Genomic DNA, 18,962 nt, shown 5'->3' with positions numbered 1-18,962 from the left:
GGCCTGTTTGTGAGTTTTTTAATCATTCTGTAATTTTCTCTTATCTTTAAAAAAGTAGGTTTACAAATATGAGAGTAAATTAAATAATTGTTCAATTGTGTTCCAAATGACTAAGAAGAACAATAATTGTACTATTAAAATAACATAAAAATGTATAACTAGATAGTAACTTGAGGGCTACCTACTACCACAAAAATAAGAGAAGCATTTAAAGGTTCAGTTCTAGTATCATAGAAAGAGTTCTAATTTGTTTTAATTCCATTTAACTTTAATAACTATTATTTTATTTCCAGTTTCTATACACAATAGAATTTCACCCCATGTTTACACTATCATCTTCCCAATATACTTTCTGAAATCATATTTCTGGTTCAAAGAGCAAATTATTTGGGTATGAGATGGCATTATCTGTCATTTATCATCACTTTGGAATCTGTCACATTCCATCCCAATGAAAATTTTTCCAATATCTTAATATTTTTCTGAAGGACTTTCTCTAAAAAAGATTGGTGGGGAGAAATTTCCCAGAGCCTCATCACCCTCAGATCTTCTAAATAACATAAGAAAGAAACATAATGAAAGTCGAATGGAAAAACATAATGAGGAAGAAAAAGGTACCAAACATGAATATTATGCTTCTCTGAAACTGTGATTATTTGCTGACTGGCTAGAGTCATTTTATTGTATTCCTTAGAGGGAATTACTGCTAAGAATTAATATATAAAGATTGTATGGAAGGAGTAAAAACTTGACTTGTGAGGATTGTATTAGCTCCTACTGCCATAACAAAATACCATAGATTGGGTGGCCTAAACAACAGAAACGTATTTTCTCAGCTTTGGATGCTGGGAGGTCCAAGATCTAGGTCTCGTAAGTTCTTTTGTTAACTTTCATGTGTTAAAACCATCTCTGGGGCACCTGGGTGGCTCAGTAGATTAAGCTACTGACTTCAGCTCAGGTCATGATCTCACAGTTTATGAGTTCGAGCCCCACGTTAAGCTCTGTGCTGACAGCTCAGAGCCTGGAGCCTGCTTCAGATTCTGTGTCTCCCTCTCTCTCTGCCTTTCACCCACTCATGCTCTGTCTCTCTCTCTCCCCAAAATAAATAACCATTTAAAAATTAAAAAAAAAAATCTCCACAAATATGTTACATGGTTTACGGCTTTTCCCCCTTATTACTGGGCTACTGGATAACAATGTATCCCCAGTCGTGATTTACTGACTCAGACTTAAAGCAAAGTACTAAAATCTGTGGGGTCTTCATCTAAAGAAATGAATATCCCAAGAGCTGGTGTTCCTGGGAAGAGTGTATGCCCTACAGATGCAATTCTGATGAGGGTAGGATTTCTGCTCTTGGCCATCTGAAGAAATGCAGGCACCATTCGAAGCTTCCACTCATTCACAGTGAGCAAGGGGCAGCATCATTAGCATAGAGGTAGTGAGGTTCTGGGGCAGGAAGAGTCTAGGATGGCACCGTGGGATCTTCCAGAGAACTAGGTTAATAAGAAGCACTAAGACAAAACCAATAAATCCAGAGTCACCTCAACAGGAACAAAGTGAGGCTTCAATGTCGGCCACTGACACAGAAGCAACGGGGGCTGTGGTGAAGAGAGAGGGAGGAAGGGAGGGAGGGAACGAAGGAAGGGAGGAACGAGGGAAGAAAACACACCCGAACTGAAAAACCAGACTTGTTCAGTAGCACACAGGCAACAAAAGCTGTGAAATTCTCAGAAGCAATTGGGACACCTTTACGGAAAGCTAATTTCTAGCAAATAGATAGATGAGAGTTTAGTCTTTTAAAAAAATAAATGAAGAGGGAGATGTTCTCCCTATTTTCCATTTCAAAAAGTATATTTTATTCAAGTTACTACCCAAAATAGACACCGCATCACATACAACTTTGGGAACCTGCCTGCTTTAAGGCATTCCTTACATGTACAGGATAAAAAGACACATGCATGCCCATGTTTACAGCAGCCCTATCAACAATAGCCAAAGTATGGAAAAAGCCCAACCTCCATCGATGGATGTACGGATAAAGAAGAAGTGCGTGCGCATGTGCTTCCGTGTGCGCGCGCGTGTGTGTGTGTGTGTGCGCGCGTGCACACACACTAAAGTATTACTCAGCAATCAAAAAGAATGAAATCTTGCCATTTGCAACAACATGGACGGAACTAGAGTGTAGTATGCCAAGCAATTAAGTCAGTCAGAGAAAGGCAAATACCATATGATTTCACTCATATGTGGAATTTAAGGAACAAAGCAGATGAACATAGGCGAAGGGAAGGAAAAAGAAGATAAAAACACAGAGGGGGGTAAATCATAAGAGACTCTTAAAACCAGAACAAACTGAGGGTTGCTGGGGGTAGTTGGTGGGGGATGGGATAAATGGGTGAGATGGCCATTAAGGAGGGGACTTGCTGGTGTGAGCACTGGGTGTTACATGTAAGTGATGAATCACTAAATTCTAGTCCTAAAACTAATCCATTACTACACTATATGTTAACTAACTTGGATTTAAATACATTTTTAAAAAGAAATCTTCAAATTAAAAAATAATGAAAACATAAAAATAAAAATATTTTACAAAGTAAACAGATAATTTATCAATTCCACCCAAAGAACTTAAAGACTCTAGAAAGTTATTAAACTTGGAATTCTCAGTACTCACTGCTGAATCACAACAACAGATATAGAGAGCAGAAATCTTTTAATTTAGCAACTTCTTTTCATGATTCTTATGTGGCCAGTCTGACACCTGTCTGAACTGGCAGTTGAAAGTCCAACAAATAATTCACCATTATAATAGGAAAACATCTAAGTTCATGTAATTCAAATGACTCTATTTCACTGTCTGTTTATTTTGCCCAAATATTTGTGTTAAAGGGAGATTCACTTTGATCATTCACCTTGCCATAAAACAGTTAATTATGTGTGTTACTATCCAAGAAAAGAGCAGAACATGTAGAAATGTTATAAATGCATCATAACATTGAATATTATTAATGTAAATTAAAACGAGATGACAAAATGAATTGTCAGTAAAATCCAATTTATACATAGGAAAATTTTCTATATCACCAAAGATTATTTTCTTTTTAATATTTTTAGAGCAGTTTAGGTACACAAAACTTGCTTTTATATAAAAATAAATTTTTTAGGGGCGCCTGGGTGGCGCAGTCGGTTAAGCGTCCGACTTCAGCCAGGTCACGATCTCGCGGTCCGTGAGTTCGAGCCCCGCGTCAGGCTCTGGGCCGATGGCTCGGAGCCTGGAGCCTGTTTCCGATTCTGTGTCTCCCTCTCTCTCTGCCCCTCCCCCGTTCATGCTCTGTCTCTCTCTGTCCCAAAAATAAATAAAAAAACGTTGAAAAAAAAAAAAATTTAAAAAAAAAAATAAAATAAATAAATTTTTTATTTAAATAACAGTTTAGGGGCCCCTAGGTGACTCAGTCAGTTAAGTGACCGACTTTGGCTCAGGTCATGATCTCACAGTGTGTGAGTTCAAGCCCCACGTCAACCTCTGTATTGACAGCTCAGAGCCTGGAGCCTACTTCATTCTGCGTCTCCCTTTCTCTCTGCCCTATCCTGCTCTCTCTCTCTCAAAAATAAATAAACATTATTTTTTAATTAAAAGTAATAGCTTATAAAAGAGTAAGGAAATATGAAAGACTAGGATGCAAAGTGTTCTTCATAACTCTGTGAAACTTTCAATTAAAAATCCTTATTATCAAAGATAGATTAAATACTTAACCAAAAATATTTGTTTAGGCATAGAGTATTTCAGAATTTTTTTTTTTTATTTAAGGAAAGGAGTGTGATTTCTGATTTCATCAACATGAAATAAACATTTATGCTGTCAAAACAAAGAAGTTTCTTATACTATTTTCAATAAGCGTATTCTTCAATAGACTATCTTCATAATCTAAAGTAGTCACACCTTGATAATTAACCACTGTTTTAAGATGCATACTAAGTACCAGAAATTACTACTTTAGCCCTTTGGCTCTCCCTCCCTCTTGTGAACATATCTGACAGTTTCAAATCTGACACAGAAAGAGGAAAGTATATTGAAGATAATGCCAAATAAACCAACACTAATTACAATATACAAAGTCCATGCATGACTGTCTTATACTTTTGTGACTGTATTTGCCACTTCACCAAAGTGGGCAGAATATAATTAATCAGCAAATTTCTCTTTAAAAAAGAACAAAAAATTGAGACCATTGGCTAAAGTAAGAATAAGTGTCTTACTGATATACATTTTGGGTATAAATCAAAGTATAAAAATGTAACTTGGAAAAAATAAGCTTAATTTTTTACCTCCAGGTTGGTGAACAATTCAACCAGATTCTTTCATGGAACACACCCATTCCACACCCACTATGTATTGTCAATATTCTGGAATCTTATGATATACCAAGTGTCTGAGAAGGAGCCTGTTTTTTCCTTAGTCATCCATGCATATATGTCACCAAGGTACAGCTAAGACACATGGGTCCAAGTTAATATTGATGTCTTCAGGTCCAACAGTTCAGAAGGTTTATGCCGCTGGGGAAAGTGCAATCTGTTACAAGATTGAGAAGGCTGGTGCTTATAGAACCTCCTCTTTAAATATATCAAAGAGATGGTCCTCTTTCAAGTCAAACATCTTCTTTGGATGTTTTGTGGGAAGGTAGTACAGTTCTCTCTATTCAGAATACCACGAAACTCTCTTCCCTTCATCCCAAGGAAATCCTCTGCAGTGAAAGAAACACCTTTCTTTCTCAGAATGTATTCTTTTCAAGAGTCTTAAGTGTGTGGCAAGGTGCCTCTTATTGTTATTATTTGAAAGAGAGAGAGAGAGAATGAACCAGGGAGAGGGGCAGAGGAGAAAGACTCTTAAGCAGACTGCGTGCTCAGCAAGGAGTCTGATGCAAGGCTCAATCCCACAACCTTGGGATCATGACCTGAGCTGAAATCAAGAGTCAGACATTTAACCAACTGAGCCACCCAGGCACCCTGATTTTTAACTTTATTTACACCCGTTTAGGAGGATATAATTAGACTCTTGATGCAATGGCATATTAGTTGAATAAAATCATAATGAAATCATCATGTATGTAATTTAATGACTATATTTTTAAGTTTATTTATTTATTTTGAGAAGGGGGTGCAGAGAGAGAATCCTAAGCAGGCTCCACACTGTCAGCACTGAGCATGATGCAGGGCTCAACCCACAAACCTTTAGATCATGACCTGAGCTGAAACCAAGAGTAAGATGTTAAAGTGACGAGCTACCCGGGCACCCCTTCTTTTATTTGTTTTTAAGTTTACTTATTTAATTTAATGACTATTTTAATCACCTGTTATTTACCTCATTATTTAAATATTAAATAAATAAATGATTTTAAATATTTTAATTTCTAATTTTTATTTAATAATTAGTTTCACCTTTAAAAGATCACTACTGAAAAAAAAAAAAAAAAAACCTTTGATTTTACCTATATGGTACTTAGACCTTAGACAGTGAGTCATAGTATATTTGACTTTGACTAGTGTTTGAACAGAGCAAAATACACTTATTCAAATATTTTAATAGGTCCTGACCATGAAAAGCAAATATGTTATTTATTTATTTATTTATTTGTTTATTTATTTATTTTTGAGAGAGAGAAAGTGCACAAGAAGAGAAGAAGGGCAGAGAGAGAGAGAGAATCTTAGGCAAGCTTCATGCTCAGTATAGAGCTGGATACAGGGCTCAATCCCACAGTCCTGGGGTTCACAACCTGAGCCAAAATCAAGAGTTGGATGCTCAACCAACTAAGCCACCCAAGCTCTCCAGTGTTAATGTTTTTATACACTAGTCTCCCAGCATCTGAGATCTTCTTTAAGTTTGAGGTGGATGCCTCAAGAGAAAAAAAAAAAAAATCTGCATAGATTCTTGGCACCAGGTAACATTTTTCCCTCCTGCTTCCCTCCCTCTCTCCCTCCTTCTCTCCCTTCCTTCTTTCCTTCCTTCCTTCCTTCCTTCCTTCCTTCCTTCCTTCCTTCCTTCCTTCTTGATTGTGTTTTGTTTTGTTTTTGAAGAGAAAAAGAGTGGAGGAGAGGCAGAGGGAGAGGGAGAAAGAGAATATTTATTTCAGTGTAGCAATTCGCTGTATGGATTTCTACTTTTTGCATTCATTCCCAGGCAGAAGGACAACTGGATTGATTGCTTGCAGTCTTTTGTAATTATGAATAAGGCCATTGTAAATATTTGTGTACAGTTTCGGGATGAACATAGGTTTTCATTACACTTGAGTAAATGTCCTGGATTGAGGGTGCTGATCCATTGGGTCAGTTCATCCCTAACCTTATAAGAAATTCCAAACTCCTTTCTAACATTGCTGTATTATTATTTGTTATTCTTACCCACAGTGCATGAGAATTCCAGTTGCTCTGCATCTTGCCGGTTCTTGGTATTATCAGTTTATTCTTTTTCTTGAAGTCAGCCATTCTAATACATATATAGTGATATCAAATTTTTAATTTGTATTTTTCCAGTTACTCACGATGGAGATCATGCAGTTGAAGTTTTAAATGTAAATGAAGGGGCGCCTGGGTGGCTTGGTCGATTAAGCGTCCGACTTCGGCTCAGGTCATGATCTCACCGTCGGTGAGTTCGAGCCCCCCCATCAGGCTCTGTGCTGACTGCTCAGAGCCTGGAGCCTGTTTCAGATTCTGTGTCTCCCTCTCTCTCTGCCCCTCCCCTGTTCATGCTCTGTCTCTCTCTGTCTCAAAAAAAAAAAAAAAAAAAAAAAGTTAAAGTGTAAATGAAAACATCTTAAATGTGTTGTTGATTTTTATTTTAGGTATTAATTTCTTTTTGCGTTTTCCCTTCTGTTTGTCTCCACTCAAGAAAATAATTTTGTGTTTTATTACTTCATGGAAGGTGTTTGGGCTGAAAGCAGAACGGATTTTGAAATCTTATGGGCCTTAGTTGATTAAGCCTCCAACTTTGGCTCAGGTCATGATCTCACGGTTCATGAATTCGAGTCCCACATCAGGCTCTGTGCTGACCGCTCACTCTGGAGACTACTCCGGGTTCTGTGCCTCTCTCTCTCTATGCCCCTCCCCTGCTCACTTGCTCTCTCTCTCTCAAAAATAAATAAACATTAATATAAATAATAAATAAATAAGTAAATAATAAATTTAAAAACCAAATGCGATGTGGTTAATGAATATTTTTTGTTTTTACTTAATATTTGTTTTTATGAATATATTTATTCATAAAATGAATATTTTTTGTAAGTTTTTACTTAAATTCCAATTAGTGAACATATGGTACAATATTAGTTTCAGGTGTACAATATAGTAATAAAATGAATTCATACTTTAAATAATCCTATACAGTGTTTAAAAAGTTTCTCACTATGTTTTTAAATACTTCTTTTCATAATTTTTTTCAATTATCACTTTGTTAGAAAAAGTAGAATAATTTTGCTTAGATTGCATTTTATAGGATCAGTGACATGCCCTTTATTTCAAGTTTGTACTAGTTCTTTAGTCCTGAACAATCTTTCAAAAGCAATTACAAATGATTAAGTGAATTCATTGTGGTTTTTCTCCTATGATTATCCTGCCTTTTAAATTTGCACATGCTTAAATATTCCAAGTATTCTTTAACCTATTTCTTACAACAGACAGCTGGCAAGGCTTTTATTATATTTTAATTATACAGATTCCTCTTCTTCATGTTCCTATCCGAGAAAGATATAAAAATTTAAGAATGGTTCATTTTAATATTGTCATTATGTTTGTCAATCTCCTCACTTAGAAGCCAGGCTAGTTCTTCCTTATGCAGAGTACAAATTTCAAAGTTGTTAATTATTCTCATCTATTTTATTTCACTTCATTTTGCTCTTTTTATCTTTTGACAGAGAACATTTATAGATATACAAATATTTTATTTCCTACAACTATAGATTTCCCCCATCTGTGTGGCAATATTCATTATCAACTTTTCCCAAATAAATTCACCAGTAATCTGAGCCAACATCATCAGTCTAATTGCCCCTGGAGAGAGATTTCTCTATAATAAAAAATGTTTAAAGTAGCAATCGCATCAGGGGACTTAAGCATTAAAAATATCTCTCTACAATTGTTAGATTTGTAGAAAAGAAAGGACAACGAAGTTCAGAAAGGAAAGATGAGATATTAGTGAAATGATTCGGGGTTCCTGGGAAAACTCTACATATTAGATTATCTGTTTACATTAAATGTCACAATGCACTAATGCTGTAACTCAGCAGTGGGCAGCCTTTCGTGTTTATTCTACAGCATCCATGGCCTAATGAATGGTTCGTGATAGATAAAGATAAAAGCATCTAAATGTTTCCTAAACCTTTCCTAATGGTAGGAAGAAGAGAAACTTTTATGGAAGCAATAGTTGAAGTAACTTAGATAATCTCTCTTTCTTAAAGTCACTTCTTCATATAATCTAATCACATGAGTAAAATTTATCATATCCACAGTCCCAGCCAATTTGCAGGGTGTTTATGCCATGAGGCAGGTATTGTTGGCTTTACCTGAGAATTCTGCTGTCTACACAGTTTACTCATTATAAAGTAGGAAAGCAAGAGTATTCATTATTTACCATGTACAGGCATATAGCTCATTCTATTGTGCTTTACTGTGCTTCACGGATATTGCCTTTTTTATGAATTGAAGGCTTCTGGTAACCATGTGTCAAGATGGTCTGTTGGCACCATTTTTCCAACAGCATTTGCTCACTTCTCTCTGTGTCACATTTTGGAAATAGTGCCAATATCTCAAACTATTTTATTATTATTGTATTTGTTTTTATGATCTGTGTTCAGTGATCTTTGATGTACTATTATAATTGTTTTGGGGTTCCACAGTGTCCATATTTTGTGAATTTTGTCAATAAATGTGTGTGTCCTGACTGACCCACTGATTGGTGGTTCCCCACCTTCTTTCTCTACTCAGGCCTCCCTGTTCCCTGAGACACAACAATATTGAATTAGGCCAATTAACGACTCCACAATGGCCTCTAAATGTTCAAGTGAAAGGAAGAGTTGCATATCCCTCCCTTTAAATCAAAAGCTATAAATGAATGTGCTTAGTGAAGAATCCTTGTCAAAAGCCAAGATTAGGCAAAAGCAAGGCTTCTTATGCCAAATGGCTAGCCAAGTTTGTGAATGAAAAGGAAAATTCTTAAAGGAAATTAAAAGTGCTATTCCAGTGAATGCATAAATGACAAGAAAGAAAAACAGCCTTACTGCTCGTGTGGAGAAAGTTTGTGTGGTCTGGCTAGAAGACAAACCCAGTCATAACATGCGCTTAAGCCAAAACACAAACCAGAGCAAGGCGCTAACTCTCTTCAGTTCCGTGAAGACAGAGAGAGGTGAGGAAGCTGCCCAAGAAAATTTGAAGCTTGCAGAGGTGGTTCATGAGGTTTAAAGAAAGATGCCATCTTCATAACATAAAATTTGCTGCAAGGTGAAGAAGCAAGTGCTTACGTAGAAGCTGCAGCAAGTTATCCAGATCTAGTTATGGTCATTATTGAAGGTGGTACACTCAACAACAGATTTTCAATGTTGATGAAACAGCCTCCTCTTGGCAGAAGTTGTCATCTAGGACTTTCCTAGGTAGAGAAGAGACATCAATGACTGGCTTCAAAGCTTCAAAACACAAACTGACATTCTTGTTAGAGGCCAATGCAGCTGGTGAGTTGAGTTGAAGGCAATGCTCATTTATTATTCTGAAAAACCTAAGGCCCCTAAGAATTATGCAAAGTCTACTCTGTCTATACTCTATAAATAGAAAATCAAGGCATGGATGACAGCATATCTGTTTATAACATGGTTTGCTGAATATTTTAAGCCTACTGTTAAGACCTACTGTTTAGAAAAAAAAGATTTATTTCAGAATATTACTGCTCATTTGTCAATACACCTGGTCAACTTAAAGCTCTGATGGAAATATACAGTGTGATCAATGTTGTTTTCATGCCTGCTAACACAACATCCATTCTGCAGCCCATGTATCAGGGAGTCATTTCAATTTTCAAGTCTTATTATTTAAGAAATACATTCCTTAAGGCTATAAGTGTCATGGATAGTGATTCTTCTGATGAACCTGGGAAAAATAAATGGAAAATCTTCTGAAAAAGATTCACCACTCTAATGTAATTAAGACTGTTTGTGATTCATGTGAAGAGGTCAACACACCAACATTAACAGATTTTGAAAGAAGTTGATTCCAAATCTCATGTGTGACTTTGAGGGGCTCAAGACTAAAGTGGAGGAAATAAATGCAGATGGGTGGAAATAGCAAGAGAAGTAGAATTAGAAGTGGAGCCTAAAGGTGTGACTGAATTGTTGCAATATTATGATAAAACTTCAAGAGATAAGCAGTTGCATTTCATGGTGAGCAAGGAAAATGATTTCTTGAGATGGGATCTACTTCTTGTGAGGATGCTATGAAGATTGTTGAAATGACAACTAGGGATTTAGAATATTTCATAAACTTAGTTGATAAAGCAGTAGCAGGATTTGAGAGGATTGACTCCAATTCTGGGAGAAGTCTACTGTGGGTAAATGGTATTCAACGGCATCACATGCTACAGAGAAATCATTCATGCGAATAATAGTCGATTGATACAACAAAGTTCATTGCTGTCATATTTTCTTTTCTTTTTAAGTATTTATTTAAATTCCAATAGCTAATATATAGCGTATTATTACATTCAGGTGTACAATTTAATGATTCAACACTTACATACAACATCCAGTGTAAATCACCTATGTAACCCATCACCTTACCAACTTCCCCTCTGGTAACCATCAGTTTGTTCTCTATAGTTAAGACTCGACTTCTTTATTTTCCTCTCTCTCTTTTTTTCCCCATGATCATTCTTTTGCTTCTTAAACTCCACATATAAGTGAAATCATATATTATTTTGGTTTCTCTGACTCGTTTCACTTAGCATAATATTCTCTAGCTCCATCCATGTCATTACAAATGGCAAAATTTCATACTATTCTATGCTTGAGTAATATTACATGGTATGAATATACCACATATTCTTTATCCACTCATCAGTCAATGAACATTTGGGATCTTTCTATAATTTGGCTATTGTAGATAATGCTGCTACAAACACAGGGATGCATGTATCCTTTTGAATTAGTATTTTTGTATTCATTGGATAAATACCTAGTAGTGCAATTGGTGGATCTTAGGAAGTATTATTTTTAACTTTTTGAGAAATCTCTATACCGTTTACTAGAGTGGCCACACCAGTTTGCATTGCCACCAAGGAATGTTGGCATCCTCACCAACACCTGTCATTTCCTGAGTTGTTAATTCTGACAGGAGTGAGGGGATATCTCATTGCAGTTTCAATTTGTATTTCCCTAAGGATGAGCGATATTGAACACTATTTCATAAGTCTTTTGGCCATCTGTATGTCTTCTTTGGAAAAATGTTTACTCATGTCTTCTGCTTATTTTTTTAATTAGATTACTTTTGAGTTTTATAGGTTTTTTATGTATTTTGGATACTAACCCTGTATCAGATATGTCCTTTACAAATATCTTCTCCCATTCTGTCGGCTGCCTTTTAGTTACGTTGATTGTCTCCTTTGCTGTGCAGAAGTTTCTTATCTTGATGAAGTCCCAATAGTCATTTTTGCTTTTGTTTCCCTTGCCTCCAGAGATGTGTCTAGTAAGAAGTTGCTCCAGCCGAGGTCAAAGAGGTTGCTGCCTGTGTTCTCTTCTAAGGTTTTGATGATTTCCCATCTCACATTTAGGTCTTTCATTCATTTCGAATTTACTTTTGTGTATAATGTAAGCCAGTGGTACAGTTTCATTCTGCATGTTGCTGCCCAGTTTTCCCAACACCTTTTGTTGAAATGACTTGTCTTTTTTTTCCATTGATTACTTCTCACTGCTTTGTCAAAGATTAATTGACCAGATAGTTGTGGGTTCATTTCTGAGTTTTCTATTCTCTTCTATTGATCTATGTACCAGCATCATACTATCTTGATCAGTACAGCTTTGTAATATAACTTGAAGTCCAGAATTAGGAAGCCCCAGCTTGGCTGTGCCTTTTCAATATTACTTTGGCTGTTTGTGGCCTTTTGCAGTTCCATACAAATTTTAGAACTGTTTTGGTATTTCAGTAAAAAATGCTATTGGTATTTTGATAAGGATTGCACTAAATGTGTAGATTTCTTTTTGTAGTATAGACATTTTAACAATATTTATTCTTCCAGCCCATGAGCATGGAATGTATTTCCATTTCTTTCTGTGGTCTTCAATTAAAAACGGCAGTGTTTTATAGTTTTCAGAGTATAGATTTTTACCATTTTGGTTAGGTTTAGTCCTAGGTATCTTATGGTTTTGGTTTTGGGTGCAATTGTAAATGAGATTAATTCCTTGATTTCTCTTTCTGTTGCTTCATTATTGGTGTATAGAAATGTGACAGATTTCTGTATGTTGATTTTTTTATCCTGCAACTTTACTGAATTTGTTAGAACTGTATCAGTTCTAGCAATATTTTGACAGAGTCTTTCAGGTATTCTGTATAGAGTCTCATGTCATTTGCAAATAGTGAAAGTTTGACTCCTTCCCTGCTGATTTGGATGTGCTTTATTTCTTTTTGTTGCCCCATTGCTGAGACTAGGATTTTCATTACTATGTTAAATAACAGTGGTGAGAGTGGACATCCTTGACCATAAAATAAAAGTTCTCAGGTTTTTCCCATTGGCAATGATATTAACTATGAGTTTTTCATAAATGGTTTTTATTATGTTGAGGTATGTTCCCTCTAAACCTACTTTGTTGAGGGTTTTTAGCATGAATAAATGTTGTTCTTCGTCAAATGCTCTTTCTGCATTTATTGAAAGGATCATATGGTTCTTATCCTTCTTTTATTAATGTGGTGTATCACATTGGTTGATCTGTGAATACTGAATCATCTTGAAGCCCAGAAATAAATCCCACTTAATTGTGGTGAATGATTTTTTAATGTATTGTTGGATTCAGTTTGTTAGTATATTATTGAGAATTTCTACATCCATGTTCATCAGAGATATTGGCCTGTAGTTTTATTTTTTAGTGGAGTCTTTATCTGGGTTCGGTATCAGAGTAATGCCAGCCTCATTGAATGAATTTGGAAGTTTTTCTTCCTTTCAATTTTTTTTGGAATATTTTGTGAAGAATAGGTATTAACTCTCTTCTTTAAAATTTTGGTAGAATTACTTGTGAAGCCATCTGGCCCTGGAGTTTTGTTTGTTGGGAGATTTTTTATTACTCATTCAATTTCTTTGATGGTTATCAGGCTGTTTATGTTTTCTATTTCTTTCTGTTTCGATTTTGGTAGCTTATGTATTTCTAGGAAATGATCTATTTCTTCCAGGTTGTCCAATTCATTGGCACATAGTTTTTCATACTATTCTCTTATACTTGTAATTATTTGTATTTCTTTGATGTTGGTTGTTATTTATTCTCTTCATTTCTGACTTTATTTGAGTTCTTTCTCTACTTTTGATAAGTCTGGATTGGGGTTTATCAATTTTTTAAATTTTTTCAAAGGACCTAGTTTCATTGACCTATTTTATTATTGTTTTTGTTGCTGTTTTTATTTTCTGTATCATTTATTTTTGTCCTAATCTTCATTATTTCCTTCCTACTGTAGGCTTTAGGTTTCACTTGTTCTTTTTCTAGCTCCTTTAGATGTAAGGTTAGGTTGTTTATTTGGGAGTTTTCTTGCTTCTTACGGTAGTCCTTTATTGCTATATACTTCCTTCTTAGGATCACTTTTGCTGCATTCCAAGGTTTTGGACTATTGTGTTTTCATTTTCATTTGTTTTCATGCATTTTTTCTTTTTTTGATTTTCTGGTTGACCCATTCATTGTTTAGTAACATATTGTTTAACCTCCACTTATTTGTGATCTTTCCTTATTATTTTCTTTTGGTTTACTTTAAGTTTTATACTTTTGTGGTCAGAAAATATTCATGGTTTGGTCTCAGTCTTTTTATACTTATTGAAGCCTGAGTTGTGACCTAGTATGTGATCTATTCTGGAGAGTGCCCCATATGCACTTCAAAGGAATGTGTATTCTGCTATTTTAGAATGGAATGTTCTGAATATATCTGTAGGTCCATCTGCTCCAGTGTATCATTCAAAGCCATTGTTTCCTTGTTTATTTTCTGGGTCTATGATCTGTCCGTTGTAGTAAGTGTGTTTTTAAAGTCCCCTGTTATTATTCTATTAATATAAATTAGTTTATTTATGTTTGTTATTGTTTTATATATTTGGGTGCTTTCATGTTGGGTGTGTGAATATTTACAATTGTTTGATCTTCTTATTGTATTGTCCTCTTTATTGTGATAATGTGCTCTTCTTCATCTCTTGTTACACTGTTTGTTTTAAAATCTAGTTTGTCTTATTTAAGTATTGCTACTCCAGCTTTTTTTTGACATCCATTAGCATGATTAAGTGTCTCTTCATTCCCTCACTTTCAATCTGCAGGTGTCTTTACGTCTAAAATGAGTCTCTTATAGACAACATATAGATGGGTCTTGTTTTTTTATGCACTCTGACACCTTATGCCTTTTGATTGGAGTATTTAGTCCATTTACATTCAGAGTAATTATTGGTAAGTATGTATTTAGTGCCATTTTGTTACTTGTTTTGCCATTATTCCTGGAGATTTTCTGTTTTTATCACTTTTGGTCTCTCCTTTCCTTTCAAAGAGTTCCCTTTAATATTTCTTGCAGGGCTGGTTTAGTGGTCATGAATTCCTTTATTTTTTGTTTGGGCAACTCTTTATTTCTCTTTCTATTCTGAATGATAGCTTTGCTGAATAGAGTATTCTTGGCTGCAGATTTTTCTTATTCAGTACTCTGAGTATATCATGCCACTCCCTTCTGGCTTCCTCATGACTATTGAGAAATCTGAAGCTAGCCTTATGGGTATTCCTTTGTAAGTTAAGGACTTTTGTCTTACTGATTTTAGGATTTTTTTTCTTTATCACTATATTTTGCAAATTTAATTACAAAAGTCTGGGTGTTGGCCTGCTTTTGCTGATTTTGATGGGAATTCTCTGTGTCTCCTGGATCTGGAAGTCTGTTTCTTTCCATAGATTAGAGAAGTTCTCAGCTATTATTTCCTCAAATAAATGATCTTCCCCTTCTTCTCTCTCTTCCTGTGGGATTCCTATAATACAAATGTTATTACATTTGATAGAGTCACTGAGTCCCTAACTTTATTTTCATGTTCCATAATTCTCTCTTTCATTCAACTTCATTATTTTCCATGATTTTGTCTCCTATATCACTTATTTGTTCCTCTGCTTCTTCTAGCCTTGTGTTCATTACATCAAGCCTGTTTCTAATCTCAGTTATTACATTTTTCATTTCCAACTGATTTTTTTTTAACTCTTTTTATCCCTGTGGTAAGGGTCTCCCTGAAGACTTCCATTCTTTCTCATGCCCGGTGAAGTATCCTTATGATTGTTGCTTTAAATTCTCCATCAGGCGTGCTACTTATATCTGTTCTGCTCAGATCTCTGGCTGCGACCTTATGTTGTTCTTTCACCTGGGATGAATTCTTCTGTCTTGGAAGGTTGTGTACATCTCTGTCTTCTTCTTTGTATTAGAAAATACCATTATGTTTCCTACTCTTGAGAATAATGGCTTATGAAGAAGATGTCTTAGAGTGTTCAGGTTCTGGCACTTAAGGGACTGTCTCTGATGTTTGTTCAATAAGTTCTGCTGTTATTTTTTGGCTGCTGCTCTATCCTTCGGGTCAGTTATCTGCAGTGGCTCTTGTTGTTTGCTCTGGGAAGTGTTTGGTCCTTGGTAAGAATGTGGCGAGTTTTAACTAGGTTTGCTCTCATCTGCTTGTGAAATGAGACCTGATATGACTTCCACTAGAACTGAAGCCCTGCAGAACTTTCTGGTCTGGAGATGTGTTGTGGGCAGAGGTTTCTGCTGCTCTTGTAGGGTTGGACTTGTCACACTGGGACTGAGGCAAGCTTGACTCAGAGGGCCAATCCTGCAACAGGACTTGGTGTAAGCAGGTTCAATAGCCAGTGTGGGTGCTATGTTGCTTTCCACAAATGGCTCTGTATTTATGTTGAAAATCAGGGGAGGGGAATGATACCAGCCAGCTGCTTTGTCCCCAGAGAGTTATCTTTGTGACTACTGCCTCTTAGAGAAAACTCCAAGAAGAGCAAATAATCTCTCCCTGTGTACCCAGTGCTCTCTTCAGATCTCTGTTTCCATGCTTTCTGTCCTTCAGTTGTCTGCCTGCCTTCTCTCCAGAAGTAGTGCAGTGCCCTCAGGGCTCTATGCCAGCCAAGCCCACTGAACTTTAAAACTCCAGGCTATAAACCCTGTTGGTTGCAAGAACTCACAAAAATCAGCCCCTCTTGTTTTCCTAGTCAACAGCTTTAGAGGAATACTCCCCTTGTATGTTCCCCTCTGTGTTCCTCTCTTTTGCCTTGCTCTGCGACCATGGATCCCTCCCCTCTGCAACATCCACAATCCATTTCTCCCGAAACATTCCCACACTTCCTACCTTCTTCAGGCTTTGCTCCATTTAGTTTTGGAGTTTGTTCTGTCAGTCTTCAGGTTGATTTCTGGTGTATTTAAAGTGATTTGATAGTTATCTAGCTGTGTTCGTAGGATGAGACAAGCCTAGGGTCCTCCTACTCCTCTGCCATCTTATCTTCACCCACCACCATTGATGTCTCATTTTAAGAAACTGTCACAGCCACCTGATCTTCTGCAACCACCATCCTGATAGTCAGCAGCCATCAACTTTGAAGCAAGACTCTCCACTGCAAAAACATTTGACTCATTGAAAGCTCGCATGATGATTACCATTTTTTGGCAATAAAGTATTTTTAATCAAGTTTTTTAATTAAGTTAATTTTTTTTAGACATAGTGCTATTGCAAACTTAATAGACTACAGTATAGTGTAAACGCCTCTTTTATATGCACTGAGAAACCCAAAAATTCCATTAGTTCACTTTATCTCAGTGGTCTGGAAAAAAACCTAGCAATATTTCCAAAATATGCCTATATTCTTATGGAAAGAATAATATTGTACCTTCTACAGTGCCTGGTAGTAAATATGCAATAAAAGTTACTATTATTTATTTGTAAACATCAAGGATGATAAATAATTTCATAAATATTTTAAAAATTTTCTCTTGCTTTCTTAAATGCTAATTTTTACATAAACATCATTAACCTGAAAAGCATGAATTAAGTCTTTGTATGGCTTTGGTATATACTTTAGACTCTGTTTTTAATAATTCAGTGAATTGTCTCACAGAAGAATGTATGTACATGTTTTTTGTTTTCTTGGTTTTTTTCTCTGCAAAATATAGGCAACTAAACATTTGAGAACAGGTGCTAAATATATGCTGACAGTTTCCTTAACTGTCTTTTCTGTATTCCATTTTATATTCTGTCTTGTTAACCTAGTTGAGGTTTTGTTTATACATTTTAGCTGTTTGTTTTCATTTGCTTATTTATCTTTGCTTCCCAGTGTTCTTTTTTGAATTTATTTTTTATTGTTTATTATTTTTTGGAGAGAGAGACAGAGACAGAGAGCAAGCAGGGAAGGGGCAGAGAGAGAGGGAACCACAGAATTGGAAGCAGGCTCCAGGCTCTGAGCTGTCAGCACAGAGCCTGACGCTGGGCTCGAACTCATAGACCGCGAGATCATGACCTGAGCTGTAGTCAGACATTCAACCAACTGAGCCACCCAGGCGTCCCTGCTTCCCAGTGTTCTTTAGTAAGCTTGAAACCCTAAAGAGCATGGCTCACATTTGCCCAAGCATGAGATATTTAATACAGATAATAAACTGTTGATAAGATACAATGGAAAAAGTATTTTCCTGAGGCAGTCAAGATGGAATTATGAAGGGTCTTCATACAATAGAAGTTTGCTTATAGAATCAGAAAACTTTTCAATATATCCCAGCTAAATTAATACTTAATCTCTCTAATCTAAATATATTTTATGCCAACAGCTAAAATGGTATTGAAATTATAACTTTCAGCACAATGCAAAATATTTCACTCAAAGATGGCAGTGAATTAGGAGGTGATGATGGTGCATCCTGTTAACACTACCTTTTGAAGTAAAAAATAAAGAATGATTTTACTAAATCAAAGTAGTGTGTTGTCACTTAGAATTATTAAATTATTTTTTAAAGCACTAAATAAGTCTTCACCTTAAATTTAATTAGATATTCTTTTTTATTTTTATTTTTTAACAATTTTTAAATATTTTATTTATTTTTGAGAGAGAGAGAGAGAGACAGAGCATGAGTGGAGGAGGGGCAGAGAGAGAGAGAGAGAGAGACAGAGCATGAGTGGAGGAGGGGCAGAGAGAGAGAGAGAGAGAGGGAGGCAGAATTTGAAGCAGGCTCCAGGCTCTAAGCTGTCGGCATAGGGCCCAACACAGGGCTTGAACCCATAAACTGGGAGATCATGACCTGAGCTGAAGTCGGATGCTTAACTGACTGAGCCACCCAGGAGCCCTTAATTAGATATTCTTAATGGTTCTTATTATTTTCCACATTAAATACACAAGCACATGGTCAAAACCACTTTGTGCTTATTCATATATTTCTGGATATTCAACAAAGCCTGTAGTATGGGCAAGTCCTGGTGTAATAGCTATGATGTCACTATCTTATACTTTGAATGACAATACAAGTTTATGCTCATATCCTGTTAGAAAAAAAATATATTTTTTTCTAGAGAAATAATCTGTACAAGAAAATTCTCTATGGACACATTTAATTCAAATGAGGTCTTGGTAAAGAAATTGCCAGTTCAAGATGTCAGATCCCCAGAAATAATTATCTCATTACATGGGCTCATAGACTATTAAGAGATCAAAATATTGTCTCAATGAAGTTAGTTATATAAACCTACATTTTAA

Source organism: Neofelis nebulosa, chromosome 13 (genome assembly GCF_028018385.1).
Source record: "Neofelis nebulosa isolate mNeoNeb1 chromosome 13, mNeoNeb1.pri, whole genome shotgun sequence".
NCBI classification, from domain to species: Eukaryota; Metazoa; Chordata; class Mammalia; order Carnivora; family Felidae; genus Neofelis; species Neofelis nebulosa.
This window is presented reverse-complemented; position numbering follows the sequence as displayed.